The following is a 26381-nucleotide window of genomic DNA, read 5'->3' on the forward strand; positions in this document are numbered from 1 at the left end:
GATATTTTAATACCAACCAAACCAACATTTGGGTTTTGGATCCTTAAAGAAAGGGGATACTTTTAAAAATCGTAAGCGACGTATTTGAATTAATGACGACGTTAAGGGATTTAATTTATAGTGCTTTCCTTTTCCTTTTTTGTTTTTGGTTTGTTTTTTGAAAATAATCATACCTATTAGACCGATATTATCGCATTATCGAAAGGCACTATTATTTCAGCTATCATCCTGCCGATAGTCGAACCGGCTGTAGGTTTTGTTGGATGTATTAACTCGCTATAATATGTTCGGTTTGGCACTGTGTCCTATATTCACTGTTGGCAACAGATGGGGGGACAATGGGAGTTTTCATCCGAATAGGTTTATAGTTTTCCTTACTTTAATTGAACCATTCTCCACGAATGGAGAAAGAAGAACAAAAAAAACGCAGCAAAATACTTATGTGGGGAAGTTGAATGACCTGAAAAATAATTCGCAAAAAAGGGGTGGAAACATACACATTATACACATGTAATATTGCTTATCAAAAGTAAACTATCACGCAAATGGAAATTTGCTCGTCAAACGGTTAAAGGAGCAAAACTGAAGGAGTGACGAGAGAGTAAAGGGAAGGGAGTTGGTTACAAATGCTCTTCCTGATTCGTTTTGCACCGTAGAGAGGGTGGTTTTGTTTTATTGTATTTTATTACGTTAGTGTGTATGCGTTTATTTTGCTGGTGGCTAAAAAAGGGATTGCTATTAGGAGCTTTGCACATACGAAAACCGGGTGAGTTTAATTAGGTCCTGTGAGTCATCCTTTTTTTTGAACAGTACAATAGCTTTTTTTCAGTGCGTTGTAGTGAATCTGATATTAAACATAAGACAGCAGCGGTATGGGAAACGTATGATAAAAATATTTTAAAAAAACACACAACCAAATTCATATTAAAAGATATTAAGAAACACACACGTCTATCAGCTAAATCATGCCGTTCGGAAAATTTTCAAACCCGATTATTATTGACGACCTTTTTGAGCTGCTTCATTCGTTTGATTGTTTAATTGATTGATTTATTTTTTTTGTGCTACTCAAAATGCTTGGCTTAAGATTATCAAACGATAAAATTGTTGTCTGAAACATAGTATTTCATAACTCTAATTTGAGTTCTTTAGTTTTTTTAAATATACTGTATAAAAGTTTGTTTTTGTAATGAACTGCTTATAATTTTGACTTCGACTTGGTTCAAACAATATTTAACAATGTTTATGCTTGATTTAACATTATCAAACGATAAAATTATTTTCTGAAACATAGTTTTTCATAACTCTAATTTGAGTTCTTTAGTTTTTTTTTAAATATACTGTATAAAAGTTTGTTTTTGTAATTGAATGTTTATAATTTCGACTTCGACTTGGTTAAAAAAATATTTAACAATGTTTATAACAATATGCAGATAATCATTTTTATAAATATAAAAAGGGAATGTAAAATTATGATATGGGCTAAATAAGTTGCCAAATTAATGCGAATCGAAAATAGAAATTAATTTTGACTAACCAATACAAGAGAAGTATAATGCATAAAATTTACAATGCTTATTGATGATCATTAAGTGTTGTAGACAAGGTAAAGCTTGATAGAAAACATTTTAAATAATGGAATTGTGAAAACAAAGCCAAACGAGAAGTATATAATAATAGTATTATCGATAATTTGTTCCCAAAAATTGTGCAACAAAATATTTTGTACATAACAAATCTTGCACTTTTTGATCTTTTTAACCTTTATGTGGACATTTATTTCTGCATTTTGTACAAATTGCGTATCGTTTTCCCGCTATCCCAACCATGGTAGGAGGAAACTGTTTCGCCATCCGTCCGTACCATAAGCAATTGGATAGGGAAAGCCATTCCCCATTCGAATGAAGAGGGATTTTAAAAGATTTTCCGTTAATCGTAAAGAAACGAAGAGAATTCGGAACGAACGAATGAACAAATTTCGCCAAAGCGAAGGTTGCGATTTTAAATCCATCGCGAAAACCAATCCACCTTTCCGAGCAGTCCATTGACCTGCCGTGTGTATGTGGGTCTGCATCTGAATGTTCATTTTCTGCTTGACAGCAGGAATCATACGGTTTGTAAGCTAAGTGGCCGATGCTGGGAAAGGGGTGTTCTCGGTTAAAGGCATGTGGTATTGTTGGAAATGAGAGAAGAAAAAAAACGCAATCAACTGGCTTACCTTCGCTTCCTGTTTCCTGCGGTTCAATTTTCTGAACAGCAGAAATCTACAAACGATCCCCACAGTGCAGCATGGTGGAGCTGTGTGGGGCAGTGGAGGTGAGGGCTCTGGGAATGTGCGTTGATGGAAGCTGGTTCTGATGCTAGTTACGTTTGCATGCACCTGATTGCGTGCAGTACCCGTTCGGACCGATGATAATGGTTGATCAGTAGCTCTGCGGTTTCGTGGCGGTTTTCTTAAAGAGCAGCATTTCTGACGGTTAGAGCCCCATTACTGCATCGTCCATCAATGGTCATCTGCTCCGCGTTGATGGTATTGTAAGCGTGTGGAGCCGAGAACAAAATTGGTAGGCAATGTGTACAACGGGGGTTTGGGAAGCGGAAGGACGCAGCACACGGGAGGATGACTTCACGCAATTCGCCGTGGACACGGTGCAAGTAACGAACCGAACCGCTGAAGTTGAGTTAAAGTTAGGATAATTGTAAACTCATTCAATCGAAACTGTAGCTAAATAGGTGTGCCGTTTTGTCTGGGGTAGAGATTTAAACACAACTTTACTTGCACTTCTTTCGATTTGTACAAGCTGCTTCCAATATCTTAGACAATGTCTGATGGTTGTTCGAAACTACACGACATAATATTTACTTAATATTTGGTTCTTAGATTAAGTTTTTTTTTCTTTAAATCAAAAAATCTATTAGAATTGCTTCTTTGATTACATTGTGAAGATTTTCTCCATTATCATGTTCAGTTTTGCTTTTAGAAAGCACATTCAAAAATTTATGTTATTGCTTTCATTTGAAGAAAAGACCATACGGATAATACGGCGAGAAACGTCGAAATTGCAACTGGAAACGAAACTTGGACCTTGTTCGATAATATCATATAAAAATGTTTATTATAATTGCCTGCCCATGCTTCAAAATGGACGACTTTATTTTCGGTGGAACCGGCTCCGTATCGTATATTATGAGCTACTGAAATCTACTTAAACGTGTACTGCATTTTGGGAACTCAGTCGATTGCTATATTTTAAGCAAAAATTATCAATGATGGAGCCCGGTGGTGTATGTGATAAACGGCGTCGGCCCACACGGCAGGACTGGGTTCAAATCCCATCCGGACCGTCTCCCCGTAGCAAGGACTGACTGTCCTGCTACGTGGTAAAATAAGTCTTGATACGGCCAGGCCGTTCTAACCGAGCAAAACAAAATATGATAGAAAAAGATAAGCTGTCTCCAATGATGTACAATACTGTGAATAATTGGTTTCATAACTTTGTTTTGTTGTTTATTTGTTAAATGACTGTGTTCTGTTGTAGACGAATATCAAGATCGAAAATCGAGCCTAGGATGATAATATGCTGTTCAGTCGTGAATATACTAACTAGGAAATAATTAATTCACTCACAATCGTTTTGTTTACAGCGTGTTACAGACGAAATGTAATATCAAACTTCTTACAAAACATTTTTTTTCTGCACTCATGATTATCGTGCTTCAGAAAATTCTAGACATCATGACAAAAAGGAATGATCTTTATGTGACAAACTTATGATTTACATGTCGAATGTTTTTTTTTTCTTTCGTATTTGCATTGTGCTCTAGAACAACACTTGCAATACGTGTCTTGATACGAGAAAACAAAGAAACCCCAAAAAGACGTCTTAATTGCGTCCCACCGGTCGGCTATTTATCAGTCTGCAGGTCTGGCTGGTTGATTGCCGATTTGTCTGTCTAATGTTTTCTCCCGAGACATTTGTCTGTGGCTGTGTGCATTCATGCTAACCGCCTTGAACCGATGTGATTGGACTCGGCGTGGACGTGTTTTATTTTATTTTTTTTTTGTGCGAGTGTTTCGAGCGGTTCGATAACCGCGAAATGGACGTATGTAAACAGAACCATAAACCGAACATTTGCACCGTTGCCGCAAGACAAACAGAACCTGAACGGAAAGAATGCCGGTCAATGACGTGTGCGCGCGTGAGGGCACGACCAAAAAACCACCCCTGTCCTGTCGTCTTCGAGTGTCAGCTACGAGCTTCGTCTCATTTATGATGCATCGAAACGAAAACCATGATGTTTTGTGCCGGGGAAAATCGTAAGAACATCAGACATGCGGATGCGGTATTGAAAATTGAAACGTATCGGTGTTATTCACCTGGCGCTGTTTCAGTTCAAGCAAAGGTCCGAATCGTTTGGTGGATGGGCTGTGGGTGCATGAGTCGTGTGGGATTTTTTCTTTCTTTCCCTTCTCGTTATTGCAAGAATGTCATTTTAAACAGTGTATGTGGCGAACGCTTCCTTTTTGTCGGGTGTGGAAAACCCGAAGGTAACCCCCAGCATGCGCGCCCGGTGTAAATTGAATTAAATCCTGCCCTACCCTAAGTGCAGAAGGTTCGGATTGGCGAGCAAGGGATCGATGGCCACCGAAACCGGTATGGGTTTCAACGGATCGATCGAGTTGTGAGTGTGGGTAGGTCATGAACCGGTGGCGCATCGGTAATGTGATAATTGAGTTTGTTTAGCGCTCATTTAGCTGATTTCCTTCATCGATATCATTTCCCAAGGCGGAACATTTCTAATCGGATATGCATTCATATCCGTCTATGTCTGATACTTTGTATTTGAAGCGTAGGAAGGATTTATCGTAATTTTATCATTTATCTTTATGTACGAATGTTAATTTTATACGTAATAAGGATCAGGATTTGTAGAAGAAATCATCTTTATTACTACAATATTTTTTAATTGCTTATGTCTAGTAATGATTTTGCAGAATTAAATTGTAAAATATTTTAATTTTGTGTAACTGTACGTTAGAAAAAATTGAATAAATTTGATGTTGTATTCATGCTTCTGTGTCAAAGTGCTCAAGTTGATAATAGTGATGGCAACTCCGGAACGGAATTATGAAGCCACTCCTGCTCCCGAGTTGCAAAACCAGATTCCAACTTCAACAGAATCCGGATCGAACTCCGGAGTCAACTCTGTATTATTGAAGATTATTCGATTTGAAGTTTTCCACAGTTTTCCTCAATGTTTCGAATATCTGTTTTTTTTATTATTTTTTATTACATTTTGGTATTTTTCCTAGAATTCAATTGGCATTTGTATTGAGTTTCAATTTTTTTAAAGCTCCGTTCGTCGTCGAGGACTTTATTTTAGAAAAAAAAATAAAAATGAGAGTTCTTCTCACATTTGTTATGAATTTACAAAAGTTGGTTTTCCGTAAATTTGTAAGATTGATTCCTTATCATCTTGTTGATATCCTCCAAATTTCGGAGCTGATCCGAAGTCGACTGCAGAATGTCCTGGAGTTGGAATACTCCAACTCTAAGTAAAATTAGATTTTTCTCATCACTAGTTTATATGCAAAAATAAATAAAAAAAAAATCATATTAAGGACGTTTAATAATATTGATTAAATACTGTAAGTGACTTTGTAACTAAAATTACTATCGCTGCAATTATTGGTCCGTTTTTTCCTCAACACATGATATGCTACTGGAAGCGTTGCTCCATCGATATTGATTACTGTACCACACTAATGATCGACAAAAAACAGAAGAGCTACCCGTGAAGCAAATCAACATTCCGTTCGCGTCGTTTTCAGCGTATCAGTACACAATTACGCGGAAAATTGTATCATCATCGCATCGGGATGGAATGCGGGCAGTGCAATCCGGGGAGTAATTTGCCCTAATATAGGTCAGTGTATACTTTCTTACGCCATTACTTCTTACGAGCGTAAAAATGCAACAGAATTAATTTTATCTCATTCTTGACACAACGTCGTTCTAATGATCGCGTCGATCGTGTTGCCGTTGCGGCAATCTTCGTCCAATACCTGGACACACTCGCACCATTCCATTGCAGTGGCGATAATAATGTCAAATTATTCACTTCTGCATTCATCCTCATCCATGACACGACCATCGTCGTACGCTTCTGACATTGTGATGGGTTGACGTAGGAAACGGCTCAAGAACACTGAGGAATTGGTGATATTGAAGAGGTTTTACAACGTGTTTCATGCTCGCTACTGAGTTGCAAAGCTGAGCTAAAGCTAAAAACTATCGCTAAGACGACGCAATTCTTCTTCAAATGAAATGAAGAATGTGTTAATTAAATAGTTAATATAGGCGGGAAAAAAATCGAATGCAAAGAGGCATTTCTTGGTGACTTTCGCCCGTAAGCATGGAAATGCCGACCGCTGTAATACGATCACAAAACGAATAGCTCGATACTTCGATGCTTGCAGCAAAATGATAAATTACTTTCGTTGACATAATTCCATCCGGGGAAAAATGTGTCACTCAAAACATTTGCCCTCGGTGTTGTGCGGCAGCGTTTAAAACAGAATAACACAAAGCGTTTTCAGTGCAGAAATGCATACTTCTCCCTCCACCTGGCCCAAGCGCGGAAATGACGCTGAACAAACGGAAATAATTACACTCTCATCATCATCATCATCGTTCGTTTCGTTCGTTTGGATCATTGTGGTTGTTTGTGGATAATTTGACCGGGTTCACCATCATCACTATCATCACCAGGCATCATTATGGAAACGACGCTCTTCAGCAGTCAAGTCGTCCACCTGTTTCGGGGTTTGCAATGTCCCGATGCACCTAGTGTGTCAATGGGGCTTCTCGGTTGATGTTAGGAGTAGTTAGGCATCTTTATAGAAGTTTTTTTTTATTACCATTCATCTGTGGTTGAGCATAAAAGCACTAAAAGCAAAACAATACGCCACTTACGGTTGATGGGTTTCTACCAGGCGCCGTACTGCAGTTAGTGCATTATTATTGTGCAGCACAACATGATGCACGGGAAGGGTTTCTCGTTAGTTTGTTTTTTTCTTATTAAACACGAAGCTTATCCCGAAGGGCCTCGACACGGGAGAATGTTCATGTAGGTTAACCTACCTCATTGTTTTATTTCGTTGATTTTTTTTTAAACTCAGTCAAAAATACTTGAAACCATCTTTAAGATACGAAACCTGGATACAAATTTGTATGCTGTCAGAATTTTTTTTTGGATTTTTCGTTTAAATCTAGAATTGGGTTGGAATCTTCATGAAATTTTACTTCTGTGGATTTTAACTCAAGTAATTCTCAGGAAACGAGGATAAATATGTGTATACTGAATCAGAATTAAATGAGTGCATTAAACCTTATCAGGAGAATGATTCTATGGAATCTCCATTCATGTATTTTCGTCTGAATCTTGAATTGGACTTGAATCCTCATGAAATCTGCTCCTGCGGATTTGAACCCGATTAACTAATGTCATCAACGATTTGAATGGTTTAACAACAGGTGATTTGGTTAATTTAAACGGTCGCCATTTTGTAAAAATCTGGATGTTTTAAAATATGAAATTTTATTTATTGGATTATAGTATTAGTAAAAAGTTGCACGAAAATCTCCACTGAAGTTACTCATGAAAATGTAACCTTTTTTATTAAACAATTACTTATTTAATATTCGTGTTAGCTTTTCTATGATAAACAGTTTATCAATGTGTAAAACATTTTCTCTTATTAACTTCAACTACTTTATATAGTAACTACAAATAGAATAAGAACAATTAATTCGCTCACAAAAAAACATGTCGGCGTAAGGCGTCAACTTCTTTGAAGGTAGACTGCGTATCAATAATAAATAGCATTTCCACTTTGATGTGATGCTGTATGACCGCTGTCAAAAGCGATAATTTATGATCATCAGCACAGTGTTGTTGCTTTACGCCATGTTATTCACCCTTTTCCCCCGATCCGAACGTTCCGACCGTGTGTGAGACCTCTGTGGCGTTTAGTTAGTGGTGCGCTAATCGATGGCACCGTTCGTTCTGAACAATGTAACAATTTTCCCCAAACAAGTGAAGTTCGTGATTGTGAAAACGTAGCCTCACAACAAAATGAAACATTCCGCAAAATGTTGCGTCAACCGTACGCCTGCCCCAAAACGGTACTAATTGTAAGCTTCCGCGAATGCACCGACAAAGCAGCACCAGCGACTATTGACGACGATGTTGAGATTACGAGATGGAAAAATTATGATTGATGATAGCATGGGGAATTGAAGGGAGTTGCTTACCTTATCTTGCACCCATGTAACGCTTCCGAAGCGCATCCTTGTTCGGTCAAGGACGAGACAAAGAATGAAAAAACGCAATTCACGCCGTTAATCAGCAGGCAATATGTTTGCGTACAGTGAGCGCACATTTGTCCGTTCGGTACACCGGTACCGTGGCCAGCCTCCGACAGGTCGGTCTGAGATGGAGGAATGTTTGAATGGTGGTAGCATTTTTGTGCCGATGGTTATGTTGTCCTTAGCTGTTTTGTAGCCCATGGATCATGGAGGGTTCTTTGGTGCAAAATGAAAGTGCAGTGTGCATGGAGTTCTTACACGGCATAAGAACATAAAGGCATTGTTAATGAAGGTTGATTGCATGTGCATAAATTCTCGCTCACCGTGAAACAAGTATCCAACGGTGAGGCAAAAAGTGCTAATGACATCGTTAGCTTAATCTGTTTATTTAAAAGTGATTAATAATGTTGCATAGTAGTAGTTTCTCACACTGAGTTAAGCGGATAGGGACTAGGTTGATAAAGAGCGGCTAGATATATCACTCTGAGTAGTGGAGTTTTTCTACTTCTTCGAGCAATAGATATTGTTTGGAATTTTCCACATTTTTTCCTTTTCAATTTTCTTTATCATAATTACAATCTGAGGAATTCTGAGGGGGCGAATCGGTGGTGTATGTGTTGAACGGCGTGCTGTTCTACGCGACAGGACAGGGTATCAAATTCCATCCGGACCGTCTTCCCGTAGTAAGGACTGTGTATAGGGTAATGTGGTAAAATAAGTCTAGTGAGCCAGAAATGGCCGGCATGACCTCCAAGGTCGTTAAGCCAAGAAGAGAGAGAATCTGAGGAATTCTGAGAGGCAACAATTTCTAGTCTCCAGAAGTCCAGAAAATCTCGGAGCCTACAATTTCTTGCCTTTATTTATCATATTTTGCTAGATCTCCAAACATCTTGCGTATGATAGAACGAAAGTCAGGAGTGACATTTGGTACCAGTTCTGGCATAAGAAGAATAACGTCACTAAATGCTAAAGGATCGTTGCCTTGAAGATCGAAGATCTAAGATGAACTAGAATGTCCAGTGAAATATAAGACAAGTCAAAATAACTAGATATGTTTGATAGCGAATACCGGAGTTTTCCTCATAGTTTATAGTATTTTCAAAAAAAAAAAATATGAAGATTTACATACTATATCTACAACTCTCTACAAATAACTTCGTGATTCATTAGTTCACGAATAGTCCACCATCGGTAGCTTGAACAGTCTTCTGATCAAGCAATATTTATCAAGTGATGTTAATGCCTGCGCAATATATTGACCTTCACTCTATTTTCAGAAAACATTCGAAGTATACAATTTACTCCTGTTTGCGGATATGTTATGTAAGCGTTGGAAATTGCATGGGACAGACATTGTAAACCTCAAAGTTCTCATACCCAACAAACATTTAAATTTATCTGAAACTTTGAGAAGGAGTTTATGAGTATAGACATATTTTATGTCAAATTGTACTTAGCAAAACATCATTTAGAAAATGAAAAATCTTATTTGGATTTGTTATTTAAATTATTGGATTATTTGAATACACATTATGATGGATTTATAATTGTCAGATCTAAGCATTGCTCGAACTATTTTACTCCGAAAAGCTATTGCAGTTTTTTGCATACTGGAAAATGCTGAAACAGCCAAAATGGTCGGTCGTTATAGTGTTAAATACCGAGTCCTGACGAAAAAAAAAATGTTTTAAATGATGTATACGCCTCAAGAGATAACTTAATTGAATTAATATTCTGATGATTATAGGGCGAAACTCTGGTATCGTCCACAGTTTGATGGGCACATAATTATATATCATAATTAATTAACTTTGATACGAATGATATTTCAACGCAACACAAACAATAATTCAAATCACATTCGATGTACGGTAATCATTGTAAACATGAATTAAACTCATCAAACACAATGCCAATGGACGTCGTTTATGATGTCCATATTTGGCTACAAAATCGTCTTATAGTAATGGAACCTGGTGCACGGAATTGAATGGCCACCGGGAGAGTTTGATGAACCTTCCGCTAAATGATAGCCGACGAAAGGAAAAAAAAACACAAATGTGTAAAACAAAAATTGGCACTTCAACAGCCACATTCTTCGAGTTCCGCTGGTACCACACAGCCTGAAGGCATATCCGACGCGCAGGCAAATTGATTTGGTGCGGTATTCAGTTGCGGTTTCGGGCGTGTAACTATGTGTTATGGTGCAAACTTTGCAAACTCTCACCATCCATCGTGTTGTTAGCGGTTTCCGTAACGGGTTGGGTTATTTCTTTTTTTTTTTGCGCAAATCTTTTGGCGCTCAATGTACGCTGGCTGCAAAGGTGAGAAAATATGCTGTTAATTGATTAAAGAAAAAACTATTTTTAGCCGATTGATGGTTGGCACCTTGCGGTCAGCTTAGGAAGCCGATACAGGGCCCGAAAAGCCTTTCACGATTGGTTAGTGGTGGTTTGTTGGATGCAGCATCTGGTAGTGCTTTGTATGAATTATGCCGTTACTGGTGTTTGAGGTGGATAAGCTAAAAATAACCATTTCTACTCGCTATGCTGGGGGGTTTTTGCAAACAACAACGCAATGGTATGCTGGTACCGTTACATGTTGCGAATTTCACCTGTTGTGTGTGTGTTTTGGCGCTTATGTTCTCCGTTATGTTGGCGAATTCGATAGTGTTCGTTGAAGGAATTTTATTGGTACATTCTTTTAAATGTTAATTTTATAAATCATGTAATCGAAGATTTCATGGTAAATAATGATCAATTCTGAACTGAAGATCGTAAAAATTATGATATAGCAATTCCATTCTTTGTAGTGCTCTCCAAAAGTTAATTTCATTTTAGATGAGCAACGTTTGAAACTCGTCGCATCACAACGTCATCCTTTTTTTGGGTTTGCTCTTTACCCGAGTGCAAGTGCAGCCGGCCGGAATCGCATACAACAACATTGACGAATTCCGGCGTCCATGCAGCGCGTTATTTTGTGATCAAGGAATAAGCTACACACGGCAAATAGATAAACGGGGATCTGCTGCTCACCTGCCATATATCCGTTGCCACCGGTTGTGTTGCTTGTGTTTGTGATAGCAGTTCGAAGACGCCAGCGAAAAATGTTTGCATCGGCGTACATCGCCACTGCACCGATGTGCATTGATTTACGACGTCTCGTCCATTGAACAATCAGTCCTTGGTGCGGACAGGCGTGGTGGCGTTGGCGGTTTTGCTAGTGGCGTCAATATCTGCGCCATCTGGAGTAAAAGGGCAAACGGCAAAATGGTACTCGAACAAAAGCCTGCACAAATGCTTTAGACAAAGTAAACACATTTCTAATAATTGCTTCCCAGCGTTGGCTGGCAGGATGAAGGACCCTCGAGGGATAATGACGAGCGAATTTGACGAGAGAATCATTTGATGGCCGTGCAATGCAAGCATAATTAAACTTAGCCGTAAGCAGAATGGGGAAGCAACTCTTGCAGGAATATGGTCGAAGATGAGCATTTGCAATGTGTTGTTTCGGTTGTTGCATATTGCGATAAAATTTTTGATTTCTGGATTGTCTGGATCTGAATTTCTGGATGATTTGAGGGATTTCTAGTGTTTGATGTATTTGTTTGAGTTTTTCTTTGGGCGTTTTCAAAATGTGAAGTAGTTAATATGGATTTACCGACACTCTAAATCGTTCATATTTCATACAAATAAATCAGCACATATTTTATTCCGAAGATAGTTTAAGCATGCTTCAAGACCACCAATATGTTAGGAAAGGAGCGTGAAAAGTCCACGCTTCGAGACGACATTATCGATCGACGGGGCAGAACGATGAAACGCGGTGGCTTTTCATCGGTGCGGTCTAGATGTCGCATAGTTGGTTGGAAATAGTAAGTTTTTTTCTTTCGTTCCAAACCGTTTTTCTCCGCTTTTCGCTTGCCTGCTCGCTCATTTCGCTGGTGAGTCAACGGGGTTGCTTGCGCCACCGTTTTTGCAAACCCTTCCGTCACTCACGCGAACCGCGCACCTTTTTGGGTGGGCGAAGGTGGTTCGCTCGACTGTTGCCGGTAGTAGTTGTGGTGGTAGTAGTAGTAGTAGTAGTAGTTCGGCTAGTTCCGAGTTCGGGTGCGCCCGTTCGGGCGCCCCCATATCCGAGTACTTTTCGAGGGCGATGTCCTGACTGTGACCTGAGTTGACCTCGGATTTAGCGACCCGAGGCCACGGCAAACGAAGACCAGCGACCGAGCGAGCGCCATTTTTTTTAAGGAATAGAAGGAGGTACGAAATTGTTCCGTCCGAGGGGTGTGTGTGTGTGTGTGTGTGTGTGCAAACTATTGGACCCACATACACAATTAGATGTGAGGCACTTCGCACAAAGGCACACATACGCACTGGCCAAGGGATGTTTCAGTTTTGGGCGTCCGACCAGACAACGCGTTTGCCTCGCTAGTTGCCGGCTGTTGCCAACGTTATGCTGGACGATCCTGGAATCCGGATAGGCTAACGCCCGCTGCAAGATTCTGGATGCGTTATGCAACGTGTGATGCAATTCTTTCGATCGTGATGATATTTCAACTATCTAATCTGTTTTATTGTACTATATAGATAATAATCTTTAAACTATTAACTTGAGGTAAGCCCTTCAGGAAGATACACGCAACTTTTTTTTATTATTTCTTTAAAAAGTCGATAGTTTTATAATCGTTTCAATTGCATCTTGCGTGTTCGCTACTTCTTTGGTACGGTTTATTTTTTTATGATGATGAATGATGGTCATTCTTGATGCATTCCCACTTACCTTTTTTTCCACTGTTAAGAAGCGTAAAAAAAAGGTTTGAAAAAAAAAGAAGGCGGATGAAAGAAAAAAAAGTGTTCAAAATTGACCGGAAGCTCTATTCTATCTATTTAATGACATCATAAACAGCTCATCAACCAGCATAAGTGTGGAGTGCATCCGTTACCAGGGCCGGCAGGGAGAAATCTTGGTAATAAATGGCATAATTTCAATGTACCTCATCATGGTACCGATGTAACGTTATAATGTTTTAAACACGCTACTACCCCCTTTTACACTGGATGCGTGGTTGGTGTGGTCATTTCAGTTCGGGAAGAAATGCAGTTTCACCTGTTCGTTAGATACGATCATTATTTACGCACGCGCCGTTAGAATGGTTTAATTTTGAACAAATGGTTTCGTATTGACACTAATGGAAAATGGAAACAAAACATTATCTGGCAGTTAAAATTCGATGTACGATAGGTGTGTTGAAGTCACGCTTTTTTGTTAAATTCTCATTAAAATTGTTATATTTGTGTTTTGAAGAAAAATCTTACCCCATCGTGGATTAAAATAATTTTCTAATCTATTTCAAATTGGAAAAAAATGAAATGTTTAATTATCAATAAAATTCTCAACCTGAATGGTGCAATACAAACGTTTAATTAAGTCAAGATCATCCACCTTTTGATCGTGGCGCTTGCTTATGTTGTTACCGATCGGTCATAATTAAACATTAGCTTTTGATTTCCGGTTTCCACGCGTTCGCGCGCTTTCGTTAAAGTGCACAGAATGCTTAGAAATTGCATTTATGCTGCCTGGTTTTATTGTTCTCACTATATGCTATCCAACCCACCTATGATGCTTGTTGTCTGTGTGCAATCGCACAAACAGCACTTGGTGAATTGCACTTTGAAAGCATTCCACAGTTATTGTAATTGATTGTGGGCCTGACTGAAGGGTCTCTCTACTTGTGTGTGCTCGTTACCTGTATCGTTACAAGCAAGATGGCTGATGGAGGCTTGATTTATGAAGCTACCAAACATAGCTGCTTCTCTTGTGGAGAAGTCAGTGCCTTGCATACCAATCAATTGGTTTTATGGGTGCTTTTATGCATGTTCTTCGTCAGGGTTGGTATTTATTTGTGTTTTTATTATTGGAGTTAGTAAACAACTTGTACAACGTTTTCTGAACGATGCGTGCAGTTTATTTTAATTTGACAACACTTGAATTTAAATTGATTTATTTATTGGTAAAAAATTTAAAAAAATAAAATTTCTTATTTGTTAACGATTTATGATTCTTTTTATCCATTATATAGTTTATGTTCGGTAGTTATTTTTAGTTAAATTATCATATTTTTTTTAATTAATTTTGTTGCCGCAGCTAACACATTCTGTTTGCGAGTGGCAGCGTTAGCAGCACTCACCAGTGAAGTATGCACTTGTTATCTGATTGACTTTTAGGCTGATGACTGCATCCCTCTGCATCCCCTTGGCAGAACAAGACAGATGCACCTGTTTCACCTTCATCGACTTGACTACCATCGTCGTACCAGCGTAGTTCCGAAAGTGCAATTTAATAATCATAATAATTCATAACTTTCATGTCTGCATTTTCCTCACCCCCACCTGGGGTGGGGGCATTACTTCCTGTTCCGTTTCTATCCCTTTTTGCTAAATGGTAAACGTCCCCATGTCGTTTGTTTGATTTTATTTACCTTTTCTGGTGCAATGATGCTTTGAGCGGCGGATAATAGTGGAAGGTTCCGGGATTTGTTAGCATCCCGGCGTGTTATGTTGCAGGAAAGGGTGGACATACATATGCACAACGGCAGCGTGTATGTATTTGTGCCAAACGTTCAATACTCATTGCGATTCACCGATAGTGCAATGACCGTACGCGTTTGTACAGTTACGGCAAATGCGATTTTGCACTTCCCCGCGACTTGATGCATGGTGGTTTTGGCAGGAGCATAAACTTGGCCGAAGCGGCATCTCTCTAGCAACGTTGAGCGCTAGTGCAGATTGTGCAGCATAGCATAGCGATACCGAGAGAGAGCAAGTAATTGTATTATTTGCCAGAGATGGAAGTGCAAACACTGTTCCTTGTGATGCGCACTACGTACATCATGCCGAGAGGTGGCTGAGAGTTATCCTCCTGGGAATCGGAGAATTGACCACATACCATCGCCGCCTGGACACCGCGGAGAGGTTGTTCGATGATGTAGGGGGCTATGCAAATTTGACCAAAGTACCCGGTCGACTCCCAACAACTCCCCCAGCGCTATAGCTCCGTTCCGTTCGACGTGTGGCATATTTGACGTCCGCTGAAAGCCTACCGATCCTTGATGTAATGAAAAAGTGTCTACATTGAGCGACTGGACTGGCCGTCATCTCTATTGTATCCGTTTTCCGTCTACGCAATAGCGGAGCGGAATGTAAGAATGTTTGAACTGGACAGTGAGAAAGGATTATTTAAGGGAGGATAAAATCTAATCGCATCCAATCTTTTGCGAATAGGGAACGTTCATCGGACCGGTACCCGTTCCTGTAGTCGTCCCAAAGGGACTGCACACTATCTTTCTTTGTTCCTTTTTGATTGAAAGCTGCATTTCGGGATGGTCTGTGTGACGATGCATCGATAGTAAACCTGTCGTTACGGGTACTAGAGTGCTAGATGGAATGCCACACGACGAATCGGAACTTTTGCTGTGCGGTGGTCTCCGTGTAATATCCGAAAAATAGCTTAACAGTCGAACGATGTGAGTGTCGCGGCCATCGAGCTGTAACCCTCCGGAAAGGGGTGGCCAACCCCAATCGAATGTATACTTTAACCCCTGAATGGGTGGCCCGTGGCCCGTGTCCCATTCGGTGGTTGACGTCTGTGTGGACGCTAGGTGTGGAAAAACGGATGACTGTGGGCAGGGGTGCGAATGCGATGCTGGGGGTGGTATAAATTTAACTGTCTAGACAGAGTAGATCTGTAATCTAGTCTCGACAGCTTCAGACGCGCTATAGTGTGAGTATATTTTCGGTTTGGTTTGGTGCAGATGTTTGGCAGAAACGAAGTGAGACGATACGATTATTGAACTAGTGTAGAAGAAGCAAGAAGGGAGATAGAATGAAAGAGAGAGAGAGAGAGAGAGAGAGAGAGAGAGAGAGAGAGAGAGAGAAAGAACGCACAAAGTGTGGGATACATTGGAGATGCAAACGGAAGGAAGGAAGGTCGAAACGGGCAAATAAGCAATAGGGATGAGGACGTCTGATCGTGTCAGGTCCTGTAAACCTGTCGCTTTTGGCGACTTTTATTCTTCCAAAGGGAGTTGTTTGAAATAACGTGTAATTGTATAATGTATAATGGGTTTCATATTGCACCAAAATAATGGGTGAAAGGTATGGTTTTATGAAGACATATAGTAAGAGGTTGTCTTCGTTGCTTACTAATGGTAAAAAAATATAAATCATTTTAGTATAACAAAATATTTGAATAACATCAGTAAATAGCTACAAAACAGCAGCTAAGTATCAGCTTGTACTGTTTTATTTTTTCAATTTTAATGTCATTCTTTGCGAAGAACATTGTCTTTACATTAACACACAGAAAAGTGTATACAAAACATTAAACAAAAACTAAAATATTTTGATTTTTTGTTTATGTTATTTTCTTTTGTGTTCAGCCTTTCAATACATGCCGAAAATACAGCTAAATGCCGTAATAATTAAATCTAAAATAAAATAAATTTCCTTTTTTTCCTGTATTGTTTATTGTTTACTCTCATGATGATTGTATTTTTATTTAATTATTGTAAATATTTTCTAAAACTTGGGTTTAAAAGCTACGTACTTCGATCATTTTTACTTCTTTTATAATTCTTAAACCATGTAAAAGTTGTTAAACCGATTAGAGAAAAAGAGGGAGAGAGAGAGAGAAGATATGTGATTGTTGAGTTATTAATTAGTATTTTTGATTGAAATGTTTTAATTTAAACGTTTTCTTGTTGTTATTCTGGTAATATTAATGTGACAACCTAGTTGTTGGGGTGTATTTTTAGATTTTCAGACACATTTATCAAAACGAGGAATTATTATTTCAGGGACATAAAATAAGCTGGTGAAAACGTAAATGCAATCTACTAATTAATAGTAACCCTGACGTTACCCGAACAATATGAAGGGCTCAGTTAAAGTAGTTCGCCCAGCGCTATCGAAAGTTAATTGACCGAAGCAAAACAAGACCTTACTGCTGATGCTGCTGTATGTCGCACGGGTCGAGACAATTTTCTAAAACTTGTTGTGTGCTATTCGGAAAAATAAAAATAGAATGGTTGAACTACTTAATATGCAACAATATTAATAAAATAAAAATCAAATTTAACGATAAAGCATTCAGCACCATCCGAACACGCCTTGTCCGAAGTTCGAAGTTAATGAGGGATAAGAACATCCGCGCTGTCGCAATTATGTACGACCCATCCGACCAGAACGAGGGATATTGTGTGTCTCCCGATGGGTTGAATTCGATTTATCAAACATGTCTTGTTAACATTGGAATGATATTTCACAGTCATTTTTCGTCCTGCCCAGTCACAGTCAATGGTTTGACTCCCCCCTCTCTCTCTTTCTCGCTAAGCAACAAATGGAATAAATAACGCCGATTGCCTAATTATCTTCTTGTTTAACTTATGGAGAGCTAATATTTGGCCGTGCGGTTTTTGGTCGTTCGCTGATGTTTGGTTTTTGGAACGATCGGTATCCTTTAAACCGTTTTTGCACAACCGTTCACCATTTCCCGAGAGATGTTTTCTATAAACGAGATTATTATTGCTCATTGAAGTGGTCATCAAGATGTCTGAGTATTTGTCCGAGGGTATTTGTTCTGCCATTGTTAAGTATGCATATCTATTCATCTGTTAGCAGTGTATTTATCGATTAAAATCGGCGACCTTATTAGCCTGAGGTTAGCTCAATTTTCAGCAACGTTCGTAGTAATGTTTATAGTAAAAGGATTAGACTAAACGTGGTTTTTTGATTTTCTAATATTCAGTGTTTAGGAACTCCTACTTTAAGGCAGTTATGTAGACAAACTATTTTAATGTAGAATAAAATAAATCAGTCAATACCTTTGCTTGATGGTATTGATATAAATAATATTTAAAAATCATCATTTATTAGAATAATGCTTTGTTACATTGGTAGAAGTATATAGAATATAGCGCTTTTATTTGTAGAAAATTTACTGTCCTGTGCTCCTGGTGCTGAACGAAAGCTGTACAGTCTCACACCATAACTCACTCACTCACTCCTCGCAGCAAACATAACACTGATGCTTAGCATTCAGACTGTTCATCTCTCTTTCTCCCGATGTCTGGCACAATACGGGCGGTAAATACTGTCTACAATCCGGTCAGTGCTGGGATGGGATTCTCCAGTAGTATCCAGCTGATGTTTTTGCGAGGGAGATCCCAGAATCTCGTCGACTCTGATGGGTTGGGGATGTGGGGGATTTGTTCAGTTTTCAGACAACCGTCCCGTTTCCCGGCGAGGGAGAGCGTACTTCGGAGCGTACTACGTATTGCAAACGAGAGAATGTGCCCGCTGGAAATGATGAGTGTGAAAAGGATCTCGGGATGAGTAAGTCTAGACCCGGCTAGACCAGACAGCAGACAGACGCAGTAGTATACTACGCCGTGGGAAGAGGGCAGACTGGCGTACAAACTCTCGTATGCTGCGTTCATTGAACTTGTGCCGTTACGTGCGCGCACTCGTCGTGCTCATTCCCTAAGTTTTTTTGGAACCGTTTCGAAAATCCGTACTTTGCTTGCGCCGGGGGTTTGGAGTGTTATGTTGGAAATTGTTGTGGGATGGTAGCGTCAATGCGATGAACATGAGATTTTGGAAAAGTAGACGCACGGGCGACAAAAAATACATTTTATCTAATGCAGTAAGATTTAATTGATAAAATGCAGAACAAAGCTGTAGTAAAAATTGAGTTGCATTTCATGGTGATCGTAACTTTTGTTGATTCGGGTAATATATTTACGAGCTGGAGATCAATTGGGCAGTAATTCCTTCTTTAAGGACACAAATGTTTATTGCATGTATGATTCAAATTAATTTTGTTTTAATTCATTCTTGTAGTTGAAGCATAAGCAATAGTCTTACATTTTCAAGCATGAAATATGAAATACACAAATAGACAATGCGAAATAAATTAAATCTGAGTCATTGCTATTTGAATTTTTAACTCTCAAGCACAAGAAATATTTTAATAATATAAAAATTTACTGCAGATATACTTAATCTTAAATTGTCGAAACAAACGTAGAAATCTAAATTTTGAATTAACTTTCAAATGAACACTAGAAGCACCAAGCGTTTTAAGCGTTTTTCGTTCGTGGTTAATTTTTAAACAATTTCGAAGAGTTGAAGTATATTTTATTGTTTATTGGAACTCGTGCTATAGGATTGTTTAACACTAGAACTACCGGACCAGTCATTTTGACTGGAACGCTTAATTTTCGTCACATTACTTTTGGGTGTTAATCAGTCCTAATGTAGTTGAAACATGAGTTTTACATACATATTCTATAGTAAGATCTGCAATAAACAATAAAATATTCTTCAACTCTTCGGATTTGTTTAAAAATTAACCAAGAACGTAAAACGCTTAAAACGCTTGGTAGTTCTAGTGTTAAACCCGAAAAATAATGTGGCAAAAATGAAGCGTTTCAGTCAAAATGACTGGTCCGGTAGGTCTAGTGTTACATCTCTTTATATGAAAGAAAAACGAGGCGACACTACTTAACTCGGGAATACCTGCATTAAAAAGTAATTCGTGTTGATTGGGTCAGTAAAAATAGTATCGATTGGCCGTCGTAAACAAGTATTGTTTAAATTTAATTTTAAAGGAAAAACTTAATTTTTAATTTCGCCTCAATCACATGCATGATGTAACATTTTAATGTACTGTGAAATATTCTATGTTTCATTCTAGCTGTGTCCATTTCTTTAATTTGATATTATTGTTTATCTTTTCATTTCCTGTCGTTGGGTCATTGTGGTCATCGTGTTTGACATTGTATTGGAATTTTACGGGTGGTCACTGATAAACCTGGCGGTCGTCGAAATAATCAACCGATCAGTGCAGGCGTCGGTGGTTGAACATAATTTGCTATATATTCAAATGTAGCCTACACGACCACTTGGGGGGATGCATAATGACATGGAGCTAAAAATACGCTAGTAAAACGTGCGATGACGAAGACAGGAAGACTAAACTTTGCAAGCGAAGTGGATGTAAATTGTATTCATAAATTCTGCAAATGTGTCTATTTCCCAGACCAGAGCTAAGAATTGGCATTGAGGTAGGGATCGACAAAGCGTGGGGCAGGAAATGGAGTTCGGACGCAATAAGGCAGGAAGATTAACGTGGCTGTGCGGTCCGGAAGCATGGTGCATGTGAATCAATTTTTTGGACGTTTCCTGCGTCAAACCAGCAACGTATCCATGGGAAACATCGTGGTTGGTGGTAGCAGGTCAGCAGTGAAGAGGCTCAATGTATCTTAGCGATCGCGTTTGATTCCCGAGGGAGCTGTTAATGTGGTGTGCGACTGACTAATCTGCCTTTTGCTTGTTTGGTTCTCGTGGGACGCAGGCTTTATGGGATTTCTAGCTGACCTTTGGGAAAACCACGGGGCTGTCAGTTTGTGGCAAATGCGTTCGCCCGCCGCAAGGCCCCCGAAGGCTAGTGTGAAGTGAATTGCTTTGCAGAAAAGAATGCCCAGCGGTCAAGAAACTGCTGAACGATAAAGAGAAAGACAGCGATAGTGCCGATGATGAAGACACGTTAAGTTATACGTTGAGTCAGGGCGGTCCATAATTGGAACCTCACAAGTGTATATAAATATTTTTTTTTTTTGTTGAACCTCCTCTTCCACCTGAGGCAAAGCTAGTTTCCCAGGAGAAATGTGATACACATAACCGTAAGTGGTTGCACGGTTATGCAAATGGAATGTTGCTGGGCAATGCGGGAAACGCAGCAGGAAGGGTGAACGAGTCGAGCCGAAGACGAAGTTGATTGAAATCGCACTAATTGATTACTCAATTACGGCCGGGTGATCCCAGATAGTTTATGAAACCGAAAAAAAAGAAGCGAAAGATAAAAAGCGTTCTCAAATGGGCCTATATTTTTTTTATCCGACCCTGCGCAGAAAAGGGAAGCTTAAAAAACCCTTAAAACTGTAATTAAATTATTTCCTTGCAACTTATTTCAGTGCAAGAGAAAAACAAAAGGTTTATAAAAACCTTTCCACGAACAATGCGTGAGTATCGCAAAAAAAAAATTGAACAACTCACACCAAAGAAAACAGGAATTGTGGACGGAGGTGGAATGCACGTGTCGGTATCCCAAAAAAAAGGCGTCCGGAAGTTGGGAAAGGGAGAAGAAACCGCTCATCAGGAAGCAGAAAAAAAGGCGAAACCAAGCATTTCAATGACGTTAACGCACGATGATAGATTGCGATGGTTTTAAAGGTTGAGCATATAATTCGAGAACGAAGTTCGGCGTGTTGCAACAATGTAGTGAAATCATCTGTACGGTGTCGGCCCATCACGTTGCGTTTCAATGTGTTTTCTTTTCGTGCGAATAAAAACACACTTGAACGGACTGCGCGTGTTTCGCTAATACAAAATTGTATTCGAAAGTTTGGGGTTTTTTTTATTTTAATTGAAGAACAACTCTTGCACAACAACCACAATCGAACAGCTGGTAATCAGGAAGGACGCTTAATGATGGTATCTTAATGTGATGCACACACTCGGTAATCTGAGAGGATGCATGATTTTCATATTAAAATGATGCATGCTTGCAGTTTGAATTAAGCTGAAGGGCCGTACATGTATGTGATGGCTGATGAAGGTGAAAATGTTTGAGATGTTTATTATCATGATGAATCATGATGTGTCTGTGTTGTAACACATTTGCTGCTCAATACTGATTGGCTGCACTGCAAAAGGTCAAGCGTGGAATGCAGCTAAAGTTGCACTTCAAAAAGGGAAGTTAAATTTACGCTTCACAATGTTATTTCTTGAGACAGTTAAAGAAATATCGTCTTTGGATCATTTTCCCATTTGGATCATTTTTTTGGAGACATTACGGAGTGCACTCCGGAGTTATTCCGGCATTATTAACGCCCTTTTGTTGGCGGGGGAGGGGAGACGACCGGGGGTGGGGAAGGGACACCCGGTCACTAACCGAACTTGAATCCGGAGACAAAACCGAAGATTACTCCTTAATTTACATTGAATGCAGCACCGGAGTTAACTCCGGAGTATTCCGGTACTAACTCGGGAGTAATTCGGAGCCAACTCCGGAGTTACTTCGTATTAAACAGGAGTAATTACTCCGGAGTTACTCCGGAGTTCAATTCGGATTAATCCGGAGTAATTGCTTCGGAGTATACTCCGGTTTTTATACGTCGGAGTCGGAGTCGCAGTGGGTTGATGATCCACTCCAGAATTCCCACCACTATTAGCGTTACATGGTTTTCAATCGTTTAGAACCGAAAACCGAAAAAATATCTGAAATTTCGCGAACTTTAATTTTCACCAGTTTGAACCACGTAGCTGGATAGTCAATCCTTGCTGGGGGGTCGGATGGGATTTGATCCCCGAGCCTGTCGTCTGGAACCGGCGCCGTTTACCTCATGGACCGTCTACCTCATGGCCGCCCCAAATATAAAATTTTAAAGAATCTTTTTGTGACATATTAATGTGACATATTTGCTATAAAATATCTGACGCGAATTAATGTGCCATCCAATAAATATTTTTTATAGCAATCAACGTTTGTTGTAAAATAAACGTTTTCCAATGCCTCTCATGAAGTACAATATATTATTAGTTTAATTGCAAACAAAATTAATAAAGCTTCAATTGTTTTGCGCTTAATGTACGCATGGGAAAATCCCATGTACAGGTATAAAAAGAGATGATTTTCCTATGATTTTTTCCTTTCCTGGCGTCGTGAAAAAAAGGTAACAACCAGGAAAAAGACACAGAGTGGACTTGGAGACTGTATGGCGAAAAATTACCGTCCGGCTAGAGAAATCCATCGACCGTTCTACCGGTTGTGTATCATCGGTCGGATGCAAAACCAGGGCTTCGCAGGTAATTGACACTGGCAAAGCGCGGGAACGAGCAAAGTGCTAACGAGATAGAGCAAGATAGAGCTTGCTGGGCATCGCGGGAAAAACAGTGGCAAGCGGGCGGACAGTCTCGAACCCGAACCTACGTCAACAGTGCGCAACTTTGGTGTGGCGCCCTAGTACGACGCTTGTCTGCGCCGTTTTTCCCACCACGGTTTTCCATTCTCCATTCAGTACGCGCGTCTCACCGCAAAGGGGCTACCCCCGTTTTGTCGCTTTCGCCATCATTCGAAGCGTTATAGGTTTTCCTAAACCTCACTTTCCATTTTCGCTTTTCCCAGTACGGGGTTCCGGCTAGGCGGTCCGGAGAACGTTAGTGAGTAGAGCTTTTCATTTTTCTTTTTTCCTTTTATAAGGGACGTACGGCCGTACTACGCTCTTGGTCTCGGTTAACTCGCACGCGTGAGAGTTGCGTTTTAGTGTTTTGCAGCCTGTAATGGTGTTTGTGGACGTTTGCTGGGCATATGTATGTGCGCTGTAAATGCTATGTTGGGAACCGATATCAACGCTTTTGGAATGTATCGGTAATGCAGCAACATTTTCCTGGTACGCTCTTGTATGTATAAGAAAGCTTGAGTGTAATTTTTCCTGGCAGAAAACCAGGAACTGCGGGGAAAATTTGAGTGCAAAAAGGCTGGTAGATTGCAGTATTGGTATATACGCACACACTGTGCAAGGCAATGACCCTCTGGACGGTTCGGGGCATCGTCTGGCTAACGAGAGCCATCCTTGCTTACTGTAAACGTTCAGTGGGTAGATGTACATCCCGATTACTTGTACACAGCGTCTAGAAAATAGTGCGCGAATATTAGTGCAACCGGTTAACACCCTGAAGGGGAAAAACCGAAATGGAACGATGCAAGTGAGAAAGCATGCGGAAGTATATGCGAGCCACCAAAAAAAAAAACAACCCACCTTTAATTCTTTCTTTGTGTTGGCACGTTTCTAACTACATAAACGAGCCATTGCACTGCATTTGCTTCGCCGGTGTGAGGTAGGTTCATATGTTTCCTGTTTTTCACGGTGGCAAAAACACGACAAACCCCGCTCCCGGATGAGCAGGAAATGGTGAACTTTCACCTCCTATGTGATGCATTTCTGTTCGATGCCGAAAGGGAGTTCTCGGGGTGCTTACCGCGGTGGGGGTGTAAAATTTAGGATGTTGTTTGATGCATATCTCTATCCTGCTTAGGTTCAAAGTTCGTTTGTAGTTTTTTTATGCTGCTCCTTACAAGTGAATAAAATAAAAAAATAATGTACTCCGAGAGAGAGATTTTTACTTCCGAATTCAAATTTATCTCTGAAACGAGAGCAAAACCGCTAGACGAGAGATGAAGCGTAAGTTCAAAAAACTCCTCCATCATGCTTTGCCGCTTGAGAAGGACATTTTTGGCAGTTTGGATGTCATTGCGATCGTGTCGTGGTAATTTGTACATATGCATACCAACGTTTTTGGAATGTAAAATCACGCATCGAAGGATGATCGCGTCCGCAGGACGGTAGTAACAGGCCAGGTTTTGTCAGTGTCGGTGCATAAAATGTATGACTTTTAGTGTAAAATTATATAATAAATTCCACCATCCTCCACACAAATACACAACGGAAACATAATACAAGGAAGCGTTTGTGTACGATATTGGTAACATCCGCACGGATGTTACCGGCAGCTTCTCCTCTATTTGTTCCGGTTGCGGTAAGGATGAGCAAAAGTTTGTTAACATTTCTCTCGCTCATGTATTTGCTATACCTCGAGCGAGTGAAGAAAATTGCGACGCAAAAGTTCTCGTATGCACAGAAAGTTTTGAAGCGTAATTTTAGAACAACAAAATATTTAACTTTGTAAATTTAAAAAATGAATAATAAATGTAAAGTTTTATATGGCATGAAGCAAAGTATTATTTATTACTTGTTTGATATATCTGGTTTTGTGTGATAGAAGAAAAATTCATTCAAAATCAGTGTCATTTTTGTAAAAATCATTTTTATCACAAAGCTCGCACGTTTAGGATGAGTAAAAGATAATGAATTAAAGCTATAAGGTCATTTCCTTTTTGTCCCATTCATGTCATGTTTGCCTTTCTTTCGTTTAATCAATTGCTTTTAATTTGGTTGAGAATATATGCATCGAAAAGAAGTAGCTTTATGTTTGTTCAATAGCAAATAGAATGTAATTTTATAAAAATAAAAATAAATAAACATATTTTAATGTTTTTTTACTTTTTTTTTACAAATAAATCTAAAAAACTTATGAAAGAATTACCGTCCTCTTCTCATGATCTTACTCGAGACGCAAAGTTTCGTCAGACACTTCTACCAAACACATAATTTATCAAGTTCAAGCATGATTGGAATGAGGATATCGCTCTATACGTCACTGGTCATTGATCTTAATATCATCAGCTTTGAAATGGCAAAACTCCTTACGGACAATCAGTTAATCGAACGAATTCGGTATAAAGCATAGCAAGCAAAAACAATTCAATCCTCGTGATCTAAATTTTGTCATTTTGTTATCAGAACAGCACCTGCTGTGTGACGTAAGCTTACTTCATAACTTATATCTTCATTAGATTTTTAGCAGAATTTCTTGAATCAAATGTTATTTTAACGTTCTTCAAAGGAACTTTTTAATTATAATAACAATCATGTCTTATGGTTTTAGAAATTTAATATTTAATCTTAAAATTATTGTATAATATCATAAACATTGGAGAAATATTAAAGAATTTAAATTATCGTATAATTGCACCAAAGTATTGGGCGAAACGAACGAAAAACAAAAAATGAATGGGATCGATGATCAATTAATCTTCATTCTAGGGAGGGTGAATTTATATGTGGCTTGATAAAATTGGCCAAATTCTAATTTATTATTTTTGTTTGTTCAGGTAGAACGGCCTGGCCGTATTGATAAAATTCTAATTTATGGATAGAAATAAACTAACGCATGCTACAATGTTTGTGGCTTATTTGCTGAAAATTTGATTTTTTGGGTAAAAATATTTTCTTGAATTTTTTGCCATCGTTGTCTATTCGAAACG

At 39.2% G+C, this 26381-nt stretch overlaps 1 protein-coding gene across 1 annotated transcript in view; it reads left to right on the top strand.

Moving 5' to 3' along the window:
• LOC125762522 (histone acetyltransferase KAT7) overlaps window positions 1-26381 on the top strand; it is a 55579-nt gene that overhangs the window by 22123 nt on the left and 7075 nt on the right. The gene's annotated exons all lie outside the window — the stretch shown is intronic.

The sequence above is a fragment of the Anopheles funestus genome, chromosome 2RL (genome assembly GCF_943734845.2).
Source record: "Anopheles funestus chromosome 2RL, idAnoFuneDA-416_04, whole genome shotgun sequence".
Lineage (NCBI taxonomy): Eukaryota > Metazoa > Arthropoda > Insecta > Diptera > Culicidae > Anopheles > Anopheles funestus.